This window comes from Hemitrygon akajei, chromosome 17 (assembly GCF_048418815.1).
Source record: "Hemitrygon akajei chromosome 17, sHemAka1.3, whole genome shotgun sequence".
Lineage (NCBI taxonomy): Eukaryota > Metazoa > Chordata > Chondrichthyes > Myliobatiformes > Dasyatidae > Hemitrygon > Hemitrygon akajei.
This window is the reverse complement of record NC_133140.1, coordinates 18,357,403-18,370,350: the sequence shown is the minus strand read 5'-3', so window position 1 is coordinate 18,370,350 and position 12,948 is coordinate 18,357,403. Positions and strand designations below refer to the sequence as shown.

At 43.0% G+C, this 12,948-nt stretch overlaps 1 protein-coding gene and 1 long non-coding RNA gene across 6 annotated transcripts in view; one reads left to right on the top strand and one right to left on the bottom strand.

The window, feature by feature from the left end:
• The window catches only part of LOC140740517 (uncharacterized), a 193,127-nt gene extending 181,731 nt beyond the window's left edge, over positions 1–11,396 (bottom strand). Inside the window, exons 1-2 of the long non-coding RNA XR_012101873.1 lie at positions 11,252–11,396; positions 7,603–7,665 (exon numbers count right to left, since the gene is read on the bottom strand). This is a non-coding gene — a long non-coding RNA (uncharacterized lncRNA). The remainder of the gene's footprint in view (positions 1–7,602; positions 7,666–11,251) is intronic.
• kifc3 (kinesin family member C3) overlaps positions 11,396–12,948 on the top strand; it is a 76,650-nt gene continuing 75,097 nt past the window's right edge. For 3 of the 5 annotated variants that reach the window (XM_073069731.1, XM_073069730.1, XM_073069727.1), the window contains exon 1: positions 11,396–11,539. The gene's annotated coding sequence lies outside the window, so the exon portion shown is untranslated. The remainder of the gene's footprint in view (positions 11,540–12,948) is intronic. The other 2 variants (XR_012101872.1, XM_073069728.1) reach the window with 2 other exon arrangements.

Here is a 12,948-nt window from a genome sequence, read left to right as displayed (position 1 = left end):
TCAAATTTGTGAGTCTTTGCTCCGAAGTCCGGCGCTGATGCCACTACGCCGCCAGCTGGACTTGTCCATGGTGTTGGCAGTTAAAAAGTACACAGAACTTAATTACCTACAGAGCTCTTCATAAATATGACTCACATGTACTAAACAGCAACATTAACATAAACATAAACAGGGCTTCAATACTATCAACTCATATAAAGTGAAATCAAGCAACATAGGTGACAACAGGGCTTTACTCCCAGATCAGCTCAATGCCTTCTATGCTAACTTTAACTGTCAAAATATGGAGGAACCTTCACAAACTCCCACAGCCACCGATGACCTTGTGATTTCCGTCTCTAAGCCAATGTGAGAGTTTCCTTCAGGTTAACCTGGGTTAACCCACGGAATGCATCCAACCCAGATGGGATAACTGACCAAGTACTAAGGACCTGTGCAGTTCACTGAGATCTTTAACCTCTCACTTTAGCAACCTGAGGTACCACCTGCTTCAAGCAGTCTTCAATTATACCGGTGACTAAGAAGAACATGATAATCTGCCTCAATGACTATCATCCAGTATCAATTACATACACGATGATGAAGTGCTTTGAGAGTTGAGTGATAAAACATATCAACTGCTGTGGACCTGTTGTGCCGGTGGGCAAATTGGAGCGGATCCAAGTTGCTTCTCAGGACTGCTCCAATTTGCCCACCAGCACAACAGGTCCACAGCAGATGCCATCTTACTGGCTGTTCACTCAATCCTGGAACATCTGGACAGCAAATATGCATGCATCAGAATTCTCTTCATCGACTAGAGCTTGGTATTCAATACAACTATCTCCTCAAAACTAATCAATAAGTGTTCAAGACCTTGACCTCAATACCTTCTTGTGCAATTAGATCCTCAATTTCCTCACCTGCAGACTCCAGTCAGTTTGGATTGGCAACATCTCCTCCACAATCTCCATCAGTACAGGTGCACCACAAGGCTGTGTACTTAGCTCCCTGCTCTACTCACTTTATACTTATGACTGTGAGGCTAAGCACAGCTCTAATAAATTTGCTGATGATGCCACTGTCATTGGTCAAATTAAAGGTGGTGATAAGTCAGCATATGGGGGGAGATTGAAAATCTGGCTGAGTGGTGCCACAACAACAACCCCTCACTCAATGTCAGCAAGACCAAGGAGCTGACAATTGACCTCAGGAGGAAGAAACCAGAGGTCCATGAGCCAGTCCTCATCAGGGGATCAGAGGTAGAGAGGTCAGCAACTTTAAGTTTCTCAGTGTTATCATTTTAGAGGATCTGTCCTGGGCCCAGCATGTGGGTGCAATTACAAAGCCTCTACTTCCTTAGAAGTTTGCAAAGATTCAGCATGACATCTGAAACTTTAACAGACTTCTATAGATGCGTGGTGGGGAGTATACATATTGACTGGTTGTATCATGGCCTGGTACGGAAACACTAAGGCTTGTGAATGGAAATTCCTACAAAAAAATGTAGTGGATACAGCCCAGTTCATTGTGGGCAAAGCCCTCCCCACCAGTGACACATCCTTATTGGATGCTGTCACAGGAAAGCAGCATCCATCATCAAAGACTGTCATGACCTTGGCTATGTTCTCTTCTCGCTGCTGCCATCAGGAAGAAGGTACAGGGGCCTCAGGTTCAGGAATAGTTACTAGCCCTCATCCATTAGGTTCTTGAATCAGTGGGGATAACTTCACTCAGCTCATCACTGAACTGTTTCCACAACCTATGGACTCACTTTCAAGGGCTCTTCATCTCATGTTTTCAATACTGATTGCTTATTTATTATTTTTTTCCTTATTTTCTTTTGTATCTGCAGTTTGTTGTCTTTTGCACATTGGTTGTCCATCCTGTTGGGTATAGACTTTCACATATTCTATTATGTTTCTTGGATTTACTGAGTATGTACGCAAGAAAATGGATCTTAGACTGGTAAATGGTGAAATATATGTACTTTGATAATAAATTAACTCTGAACCTGGAACATATAAAACACGCCATCACACTCCACATTGATGAATGTCCAAAGAACAGGTTACACGAGCATATGCAATTCATGCACAGGCATTATTGATAGTGCAGGCATAATGCCATATGTGTATCATGATCAAATAATTTTCAATCAATGTCTCAATTGTTTGTAGTGAACTAAAATTAATAAAACTGGTACCATTCAGAATCAGAATCAGATGTTCATTCTAAATGTTCTTACCTTTCCCAGAGGTTCCATGTTAGTTTTTCCTTTCAGGAGCAAGAAAATGGCAGCCCCACTGCAAACTGGAATTTCATGATTTGTCTCCGGGTACATTCCCAATAATGAACTGGGAAAGCTCAGTGAGGTAGAAAAGACTATCTCTCCCCATTGCTTCAAAGAAAACTGATATACCTGCCACAATCTCATTTTCATTATCCTTGGTCCCTCCACTCCATCAGGTCACTAAAGGGGTAATTAACAAATCCATTGTGTTTCTCTGCTCTCCACCACAAACACAATTCAACATGGCAAAGGGTGAGTGGAACTATCATTAATTACAATTAAGGATTTCTGAATGATTACAAGAGCTCCCAATCAAGATTTTGTCTTAGTCCCTGAAAACATTTCAGTACATTACCTGTCAAGTCCATGAGGAAAGATATTTATGATAAAGAGAACAATAGCCAATTCTAACAGATAAGAATACATCCTTACCTCACTCCCCACCCCCCACAACTCTCCGCATTCTGCAGGAATCACTCCATGATTCTCCCGTCTATTCATCCCTCCCCACTAAACTTCCTCACGTCACTTTTCACTACAAGCTATCCCTGCCCATTCATCTCCTCTCTCATCCCCATTCAGGACCCCAAACAGTCCTTCAAGGTGAGGCAACACTTCACCTGTGAATCTGTTGGTGTAGTCCACTGTATCCAATGCTCTCGATGCGGCTTCCTCTACATTGGCGACACCCATTGTAAATTGGGGGACCGCTTCATTGAACACCTCTGTTACATCCGCCAGAAGTGGAACTTCCTGGTGGTCAAATATTTTAACTCTTATTCCCATTCCTGTTCGGACGTGTTTGTCAATGGCCTTCTCTTTTGCTAAAATGAGGCCACCTTCAGGACAGATGAGAAGTACCTTATATTGCTCCAACCTAATGGCATGAATATTGATTTCTTCTTCCAGTTAAAAAAATACTCACCTAACTATCACCTCCCATTGAAACTGTGAAAAATTCTTTAAGTGGGTGGTTGCTGTTCTTCAAGTCTTCAAGTCTATTATAACCATATAGCAATTACAGCATGGAAACAGGCCATCTCGGCCCTTCTAGTCTGTGCCGAACACTTCTCTCACCTAGTCCCACCTACCTGCACTCAGCCCATAACCCCCCATTCCTTTCCTGTCCAAATACCTATCCAATTTTTTTTTAAATGACAAAATCGAACCTGCCTCTACCACTTCTACTGGAAACTCATTCCACACAGCTACCAGTCTCTGAGTAAAGAAGTTCCCCCTCGTGTTACTCCTAAACTTTTGCCCCTTAACTCTCAACTCATGTCCTCGTGTTTGAATCTCCCCTACTCTCAATGGGAAAAGCCTATCCACGTCAACTCTATTTATCCCCCTCATAATTTTAAATACCTTTATCAAGTCCCCCCTCAACCTTCTATGCTCTAAAGAATAAAGATCTAACTTGTTCAACCTTTCTCTGTAACTTAGGTGCTGAAACCCTGGTAACATTCTGGTAAATCTCCTCTGTACTCTCTCTATTTTGTTGACATCTTTCCTATAATTCGGTGACCAGAACTGTACACAATACTCCAAATTTGGCCTTACCAATGCCTTGTACAATTTTAACATTACATCCCAACTCCTAAACTCAATGCTCTGATTTATAAAGGCCAGCATACCAAAAGCTTTCTTCACCATCCTATCCACATGAGATTCCACCTTCAAGGAATTATGCACCATTATTCCTAGATCACTCTGTTCTACTGCATTCCTCAATGCCCTACCATTTACCATGTATGTCCTATTTGGATTATTCCTACCAAAATGTAGCACTTCACACATTAAACTCCATCTGCCATCTTTCAGCCCACTCTTCTAACTGACTTAAATTTCTCTGCAAGCTTTGAAAACCTACTTCATTATCCACAACGCCACCTATCTTAGTATCATCTGCATACTTACTAATCCAATTTACCACCCCATCATCCAGATCATTAATGTATATGACGAACAACATTGGACCCAGTACAGATCCCTGAGGCACACCACTAGTCACCGGCCTCCAACCTGACAAACAGTTATCCACCACTACTCTCTGGCATCTCCCATCCAGCCACTGTTGAATCTATTTTACTACTTCAATATTAATACCTAACGATTGAACCTTCCTAACTAACCTTCCGTGTGGAACCTTGTCAAAGGCCTTACTGAAGTCCATATAGACAACATCCACTGCTTTACCCTCATCAACTTTCCTAGTAACCTCTTCAAAAAATTCAATAAGATTTGTCAAACATAACCATCCACGCACGAGTCCATGTTGATTGTTCTTAATCAGACCCTGTCTATCCAGATAATTATATATACCATCTCTAAGAATACTTTCCATTAATTTACCCACCACTGACATCAAACTTACAGGCCGATAATTGCTAGGTTTACTCTTAGAACCCTTTTTAAACAATAGAACCAGATGAGTAATATGCCAATCCTCCGGCACCATACCCGTTTCTAATGACATTTGAAATATTTCTGTCAGAGCCCCTGCTATTTCTACACTAACTTCCCTCAAAGTCCTAGGGAATATCCTGTCAGGACCCAGAGATTTATCCACTTTTATATTCTTTAAAAGCGCCAGTACTTCCTCTTCTCTAATCATTATAGTTTCCATAACTACCCTACTTGTTTCCTTTACCTTACGCAATTCAATATCCTTCTCTTTAGTGAATACTGAAGAAAAAAAATTGTTCAAAATCTCCCCCATCTCTTTTGTCTCTGCACATAGCTGTCCACTCTGATTCTCTAAGGGTCCAATTTTACCCCTCGCTATCCTTTTGCTATTAATATAACTGTAGAAACCCTTTGGATTTATTTTCACCTTACTTGCCAAACAACCTATTATCTTCGTTTAGCTTTTCTAATTTCTTTCTGAAGATTCTTTTTACATTTTTTATATTCCTCGAGCACCTCATTTACTCCATGCTGCCTATATTTATTGTAGATCTCCCTCTTTTTCTGAACCAAGTTTCCAATATCCCCTGAAAACCATGGCTGTCAAACTTTTAACCTTTCCTTTCAACCTAACAGGAACATAACGATTCTGTAACCTCAAAATTTCACCTTTAAATAACCGCCATTTCTCTATTACATCCTTCCCATAAAACAACTTGTTCCAATGCACTCCTTCTAAATCCTTTCACATCTCCTCAAAGTTAGCCTTTCTCCAATCAAACATCTCAACCCCGGGTCCAGTCCTATCCTTCTCCATAATTACACTGAAACTAATGGCATTGTGATCACTGGACCCGAAGTGCTCCCCAACACATACCTCCGTCACCTGACCTATCTGATTCCCTAACAGGAGATCCAACACTGCCCCTTCTCTAGTTGGTACCTCTATGTATTGCTGCAAAAAACTGTCCTGCATGCATTTTACAGACTCCAAGCCATCCAGCCCTTTTACAGAATGGGCTTCCCAGTCTATGTGTGGAAAATTAAAATCTCCCACAATCACAACCTTGTGTTTACTACAAATATCTGCTATCTCCTTACAAATTTGCTCCTCCAATTCTCGCTCCCCATTAGGTGGCCTATGATACACCCCTATAAGTGTTACTATACCTTTCCCATTCTACAATTCCACCCGAACAGTCTCCCTAGGCGAGCCCTCCAATCTATCCTGCCAAAGCATCGCTGTAATATTTTCTCTGACAAGGAATGCAACACCTCTCCCTCTTGCCTCTCGGATTCTATCACACCTGAAGCAATGAAATCCAGGAATATTTAGTTGCCAATCACACCCCTCCTGCAACCATGTTTTACTTATAGCTACAACATCATATTTCCAGGTATCAATCCATACTCTAAGCTCATCCACCTTTCTTACAATGCTCCTAGCATTAAAATAGATGCAGTTAAGAAATTCTCCACCTCTTACTCTCTGTTTATCTCTAACGGTGCAAACAACTTTATTATCTTTTTCTTCCTTCTCCCCTACATCTTTGATCTGAGTGCTCCTCTTCTCTGTCACCTGCCTATCCTCCCTCACACACTGTCTACTAGCTTTCTCTATTTGTGAACTAACCTCCTCTCTCCTAATCTCTTCAAATTGATTCCCACCCCCTAACCATTCTAGTTTAAAGTCTCCCCAGTAGCCTTAGCAAATCTCCCTGCCAGGATATTGGTCCCCCTAGGATTCAAGTGCAACCCGTCCTTTTTGTACTGGTCGCACCTGCCCCAAAAGAGGTCCCAATGATCCAAAAACTTGAATCCCTGCCCCCTGCTCCAATCCCTCAGCCATGCATTCATCCTCCACCTGATTCCGTACCTACTCTCACTGTCGCATGGCACAGGCAGTAATCTCGAGATTACAACCTTTGCAGTCCTTCTTCTCAACTCCCTTCCTAACTCCCTATATTCTCCTTTCAGGACCTCTTCGCTTTTCCTATCTATGTAATTGGTACCTATATGTACCACGACCTCTGGCTCCTCATCCTCCCACTTCAGGGTATCTTGGACACGATCAGAAACATCCCAGACCCTGGCACCAGGGAGGCAAACTACCATCTGGTTCTCCTGACTGAGTCCACAGAATCGCCTATCTGACCCCCTAACTATTGAGTCCCCTATTACTACTGCCTTCCTCTTCCTTTCCCTACCCTTCTGAGCTACAGGGCCGGAATCTGTGCCGGAGGCATGGCCTCTGTTGCTTGCTCCAGGTAGGCTATCCCCCCCCCAACAGTACCCAAACAGGAGTACTTATTGTCAAGGGGTACAGCCACTGGGGTACTCTCTAGTACCTGACACTTCCCCTTCCCCTACCTAACCATGACCCACTTGTCTGCCTCCCGTGGCCCTGGTGTGACCACCTGCCTGAAACTCCTCTCTATCAACTCCTCACTCTCCCTGACCAGATGAAGATCATCGAGCTGCATCTCCAGTTCCCTAACACGGTCCCTTAGGAGCTGCAGCTCGGCACACCTGGTGCAGATATGGACGTCCAGGATGCTTGGAGACTCCAGGACCTCCCACTTCTGACACCGAGAACAACAAGCAGCCCTCACACTCAAATAACAGGAAAAACTGAAAACTAAACCTACGTTGCCTTGCCCGTTTCCACCTAAGCCTGTTGAGCCAAAGCCCTTAAGCCTTCACTCTGCTCCTGGCTCACTCCGCTGTCCGCAAACCAACGCTGCCCGCTGTATAAGGCTGTGTTCCTTTTAAATCTTCTGCGCTGCACTGCCCAACATCACACGCCTGTGCAGTCCCGCCCCTCAACTCTGATGAGAAGAAAAAATCAAAATCGCTCCCGCTGCAGTCCCGCTCCAACTCTCAGCCTTCCTTCTCCAAATTAAACCCGAAACAGGACTTCTGACCTTTTAAATCTTCTGCGCTGCACTGCCCGACATCACACGCCTGCGCAGTCCCGCCTCTCAACTCTGATAAGAAGAAAAAAATTTAAAAAATTTAAAAAAATTATAACACAGTAATAATTGACGTGGCTATACTAATAATATAATATTTTGTAGATTCTAGAACCTAATTTAATACTAATGAGATAAATAGCTAAAAGAAGAGGTCTCAGCCCGAAATATTAACAGTTAATTCATTTCTATAGAAGCTGCCTGACCTACTGAATTCCTCCAGCATTTTGTGGGTGTTGCTAAAAGAAGAGAAGTTTTCTAAATATTTGTTATATAATTTTTTTGGGCTAATCAAGTTCTTGTGCATGTTTTATCATTTTTCTCAGTGCCATATGGAAGCAGTGCAATTTACAATGAGCTTGTAAAATCAAGATAAAATTAGTTGAATACTGTTCAAACCAAAGATCTTTCCAGTTAAAAAAAATATTGCTTCACCCCCAATCCCACCCTGTTCACTATTGTGAGCTGGGCAGACACTGCTCACAATACTGAGGTTAGATGAGAGTTCTTGCATCCATCCTATATCAAATTCTATATTGATCATACATAGAAAAAAGGCATGGACTGGATCACAGAGTTATAGAAAGACAGAACTCATCTCTCCTTTACCAGTTAGCTGAGGGCTTTTTGCTGAGCTCTCACTAAGTACAGTAGTGTGGGACAAGGGGGAGATATTCAGCAGCACGTTCCTCTTCCTCTCCTGCTCACAGGTCACTGGTAGATGAATTGCTCAGGCTTCACACAGTGTATACATTGCAGTTACAGAACAGAGCAGTAAAACTTTCCAAATGAAGTCTGTTATCGGTCAAATCTCTGGTTCACATCAGATAACTGAATTTGGCAATTTTAAGGAATGGGTTAGTTGTCTAGCTATGGCTGTCCCTTTAAAAAATTGAAACAAGATCAGGTAGAAGTTATGCTTGTTTTATTGCTGTTTTAGATCACCTTCTGCTGATGATAGATAATATTAAATAATAATTGAGATTCAATAGTCAGTTTCATCTGACTCAATAACCACAGTAAGTGCAAGGCTGCTAACAGCAATCATTCACTCTTTTAATTTTAAAATGTCATTTGTAGGGGGACTAAGATAGGAACGTGGCCAAGTGGCTAAGGCATTGGTCTAGTGATCTGAAGGTCAAGGGTTCAAGCCTCAGCTGATGCAGCGTGTTGTGTCCTTGAGCAAGGCACTTAACCACACATCACTCTGCAACGACACCGATGCCAAGCTGTCCTTGCCCTTCCCTTGGACAACATCGGTGGCATGGAGAGGGGAGACTTGCAGCTTGGGCAACTGCCGGTCTCCCATACAACCTTGCCCAGGTCTCAGTCAACATTGAAATCGATGGAAGAAGCTGAAGATATGAGAAGAATATTACAATATTGATGTCATGGGAGGGTATGAATCAGAGAGGGAGACATCAATTAATACTGAGAGAAAGATGCAATACAATGCATTATCCTGTAACTCAGTTTCACTTGTACCACATCTCCTATTGACTTTGCTTCATAAACCCTACCTTGACTTTAACCTCAGTAGTTTTATAATATTTCCTTACCACTTGCTGTGCACCCCCAAATGCCTTGTTTTTTTTTCCAGTCACTTCATTCACAGTTTATTTATATTTGCTTTGTTTCCCTTGTACATCTCTCGTACTCATAGTTCTTTCCAATAACCTTTAACCTAGTGTCTGTCACCTTTTACCCTTGCATTTACTCATCCATTTCTTCTTCTTTTTGTAAAGTTTAATGGCAGTTGTTAGACCAACACAAGATGCATTACCAACGTTTTCTGATTCGGAGTGTGGAGCAAAAAGAAAGCATGTAGACTCACTAAATTCTGCCCAGCCCCCTGCACAAAATAAATTCAAACAATATCAAAAAGTCTAATGCTTTTCTGAAAGTCAAGTATTTCTCTTGTATACATTATAATGGTAGTGATATCCTAACAAATTATCCATGTTAAATTGTGTCTGTCCTAAGGATCTCAATTTAGCAATTAGATGTTTCCTTTGCACCTCATAGGAACTGCATTCAAACAATTTCTTGCACCATTTCTTGACAAATGCACTCCATACAGATGCCTGTATCATGCATATTAATTCTGAACAAGGAATTATTCAACCTCGTATGTCCAATACATAAATGGGAAAAGCCATGGAGGAGTGGGACCATAGTCCACATTAAACAACCCAAGATTTTGTACCCATTCATTTTCCAGCCAGCTAAAACTGAAGACATTACAAATACAGTGCCCCCAGCACACTGCTAATCTTGCCAATATCGATTGATTAACTTTATGTCCTCTTACATTAATCCAATAAACCATTGCTAACTGTAACCTGCATAGGTGCAAAGGTATTTCACCCATTTCTACCAATAATGCCACAATTGGGGATGATTTGATAGCACCACAGCATAATCTTGAATTTTTTTCTCAGGACTTTAAGACCACTGGTGAAGCTGACCCAGAAGCAACACATCTACAAAAATCTGAATTAAGCAATCAGAATCAGATTTAATATCACAGGCATAGGTCGTGAAATTTGTCAACATCAAGCTGCAGTACAATGAAATACATGATAGATAAATAAATATAGAGAAAAACGGATATATTAAATATATATATAAAATAAATGTATATGTCTATTTAAAAGTTAAGTTAAAAAAAACAGAAAAAAAGTAGTGAGGTAGTGTTCATGGATTCAATATCTATTCAGAAATCGGATGACAGAGGGGAAGAAGCTTTTCCTGAATCGCTGAGTGTGTGCCTTCAGGCTTCTGTACCTCCTACCTGACTGTAACAGTGTGAAGAGAGCATGTCCTGGGTGGGGAGATCCTAAATAATGGACGTCGCCTTCCTAAGGCACCGCTCCTTGAAGATGTCTTGGATACTACGGAGGCTGGTACCCAAGATGAAGCCGACGAATTTTACAAGTTTCTGCAACTTATTTTGATCTTGTGCAGTAGCCAACCCCCCCCCCCCCCCCCATACCAAACGGTGATGCAGCCAGTCAGATTGCTCTCCGCGGTACATCTGGGGAAGTTATCCATTGTTTTAGTTGACAAATCAAATCTCCTCAAACTCCTAATGAAATATAATCGCTGCCTTGCCTTCTTTATAGCTGCATCAATATGTTGCGTCTTGGTTAGGTCCCCTGAGATATTGACACCCAGGAACTTGACATTTCTCACTCTCTCCACTTCTGATCCCTCTATTAAGACTGCTTCGGTTTCCCTCGTCTTAACCTTCCTAAAAGTCCACAATCTTTGTTTTTGCTGATGACGAGTGCAAGCTTGTTCCTATGACACCACTCCATATGTATATATATATATACATTTGTTTAAGTGATCTCCTGCTCGCACCCCAGTCACACCCAACTAAGCACATTCAAGGCTTTTTACATTTCTCGAGAATTTTATTCACACGCACCATTGCATGTTAGCCTTATGTCCAGCCACATACCTAGAAACTTTACCACTGACTCTTGGTCAAGATATTTGCCTTATAACTTGAGATCAATTGTGGGCGTATTGTTCCTTTTAGAAAAAAAACAAATAACTTGATTCCTTGCAACAAAATATTTAAACTGTCACTTACTCTTCCATTCCCAAATGGTCTTAATTTCTAATCCATGAAAGTTTTCCCCTTTTTCTCATCGCCCTCGACGCAGATTGGCGGGTTTCCCACCCGATGCTCGACGTGATTGGTGGAGGCTGGCTGTCAGTCACAAGGCTGGGTTCACTCTGAAGGACTGTACGAGGTGGCTGGCTGGTTGTCTGGCCGGCCGGGAGAGCCGGGAGACTGGGCTGGGCTGGGCTGGGCTGGGCCGGGGCCGGGATTGCCAGTGCTGCAGTGGGCGGACGGGTGGCTGCAGCTTTGATGTCGGTAAGTGCTAGACTGGAGGTAAGGCGGTGTGTCGCGGGAATTGTCTACTCCCCCACCCCCGCCAAAAATACTTTGTCGGCGGTAATTGTTGCATTTTCTCCCTCCCCTCGGTACGGGCAGGCGTTTCCTCTGGCCCTGACCCCTCACCTCTCACGGGGAATGCAGGTGGCATTGAAAACACGAGAGCTTGCCGCGTGTCTTTGCTGAAGTACAGGCTGCGAGAGCAGCTTCTCTTCGGCTCGTTGTGTGTAGCCCTGCAGTGGCATCCAGGTGCCAAAATGACAAAGCGGCGGCATAAAGTGAGAACATATTGTCAGCGGAGAAAAATCAAACAAACGTGAAAAGCGATGTCAGTTTCACCTAACTACTTGCCGAAAATAATCAAAACCCGCATGTATTTTGTTCGAGGTGGGGGGGGGGGGGGTGTGCGAATGGCTGAAGGATGTGTCACCGTCTGATTTCAGTCCCCTGTCTATCCAACTTGAGAAATTTTCTGCCATCTGCTTGCTCGAACGCTAGAGAGGAGAACAGACTCGTTTCGACGATTGCATGACAAGGCTACATGAGGCTGCGGGGTTTCTGTTTAATACGTGCCTGTATGTCCATAGGAATTCTATTTACGATTTCCCTTCCACCTGCCTTTTCTGGCCCTGAGTGAAGGTATTTTTTCTCAGTTTCTTGTGTTCAGGGTGTGGTTTGGTAGCTGCCAGGACTGCCTTTTTTTGTTGTATTTCAGTGTTGCACCCAAGCTGTTTCCCTGGCAACAGCATCTCTGATGCGGAGCAGTGCACCTGTATAATTCCTGCACACCGGCTCAATGTAACCCTTTCAAAGTAGCAGGGGGCCTTTGGGCCGTTTGACCCTGAGTTCTGCTCATTAGAGCTTGTTGTTGCCTGGTATCATTGTGATAGCATGCGGCAGAAAATCATAGCAGGCTGCTGCTGCCTTGGAAGAGCAAAGCTCAGTTGTGACCTGATTCAGTGATGGAATGAGTTCGAAGATTAAGTGGCTTTCCCAAGCAGCTGTATTTACACTTTGCAACCATTTTTATGGCACATGCCATATGGTCAAAGACTGCATTGAAGAACTTGCCTTGTATTGTGGGTGCTTATTTTCAGTTTTAGTTTGGGTGGGTTCGGGAAAGGAAGTGTCTCCTACAACCGGTGGCCTTGTTTGTTAGAGAGGACCCTGTCATTGTCAGCATCGTCGTTGTGAAGAGGGATATGCTCCACCTCCGGAGCAGAATGTCCTTCGTGCAACGTGTTTGCAAAGGGGACATTTGGCAGAAGGAGCACTCCAGATGTACCTGAGCAGAGGGTCTGTGGCCACTGTGCTACTGGTGTACCCTTCTTCATCTATCCTATGTGGGAGACCTTAAAATCAGGCAAGCTGGAAATACTCAGCAGGTC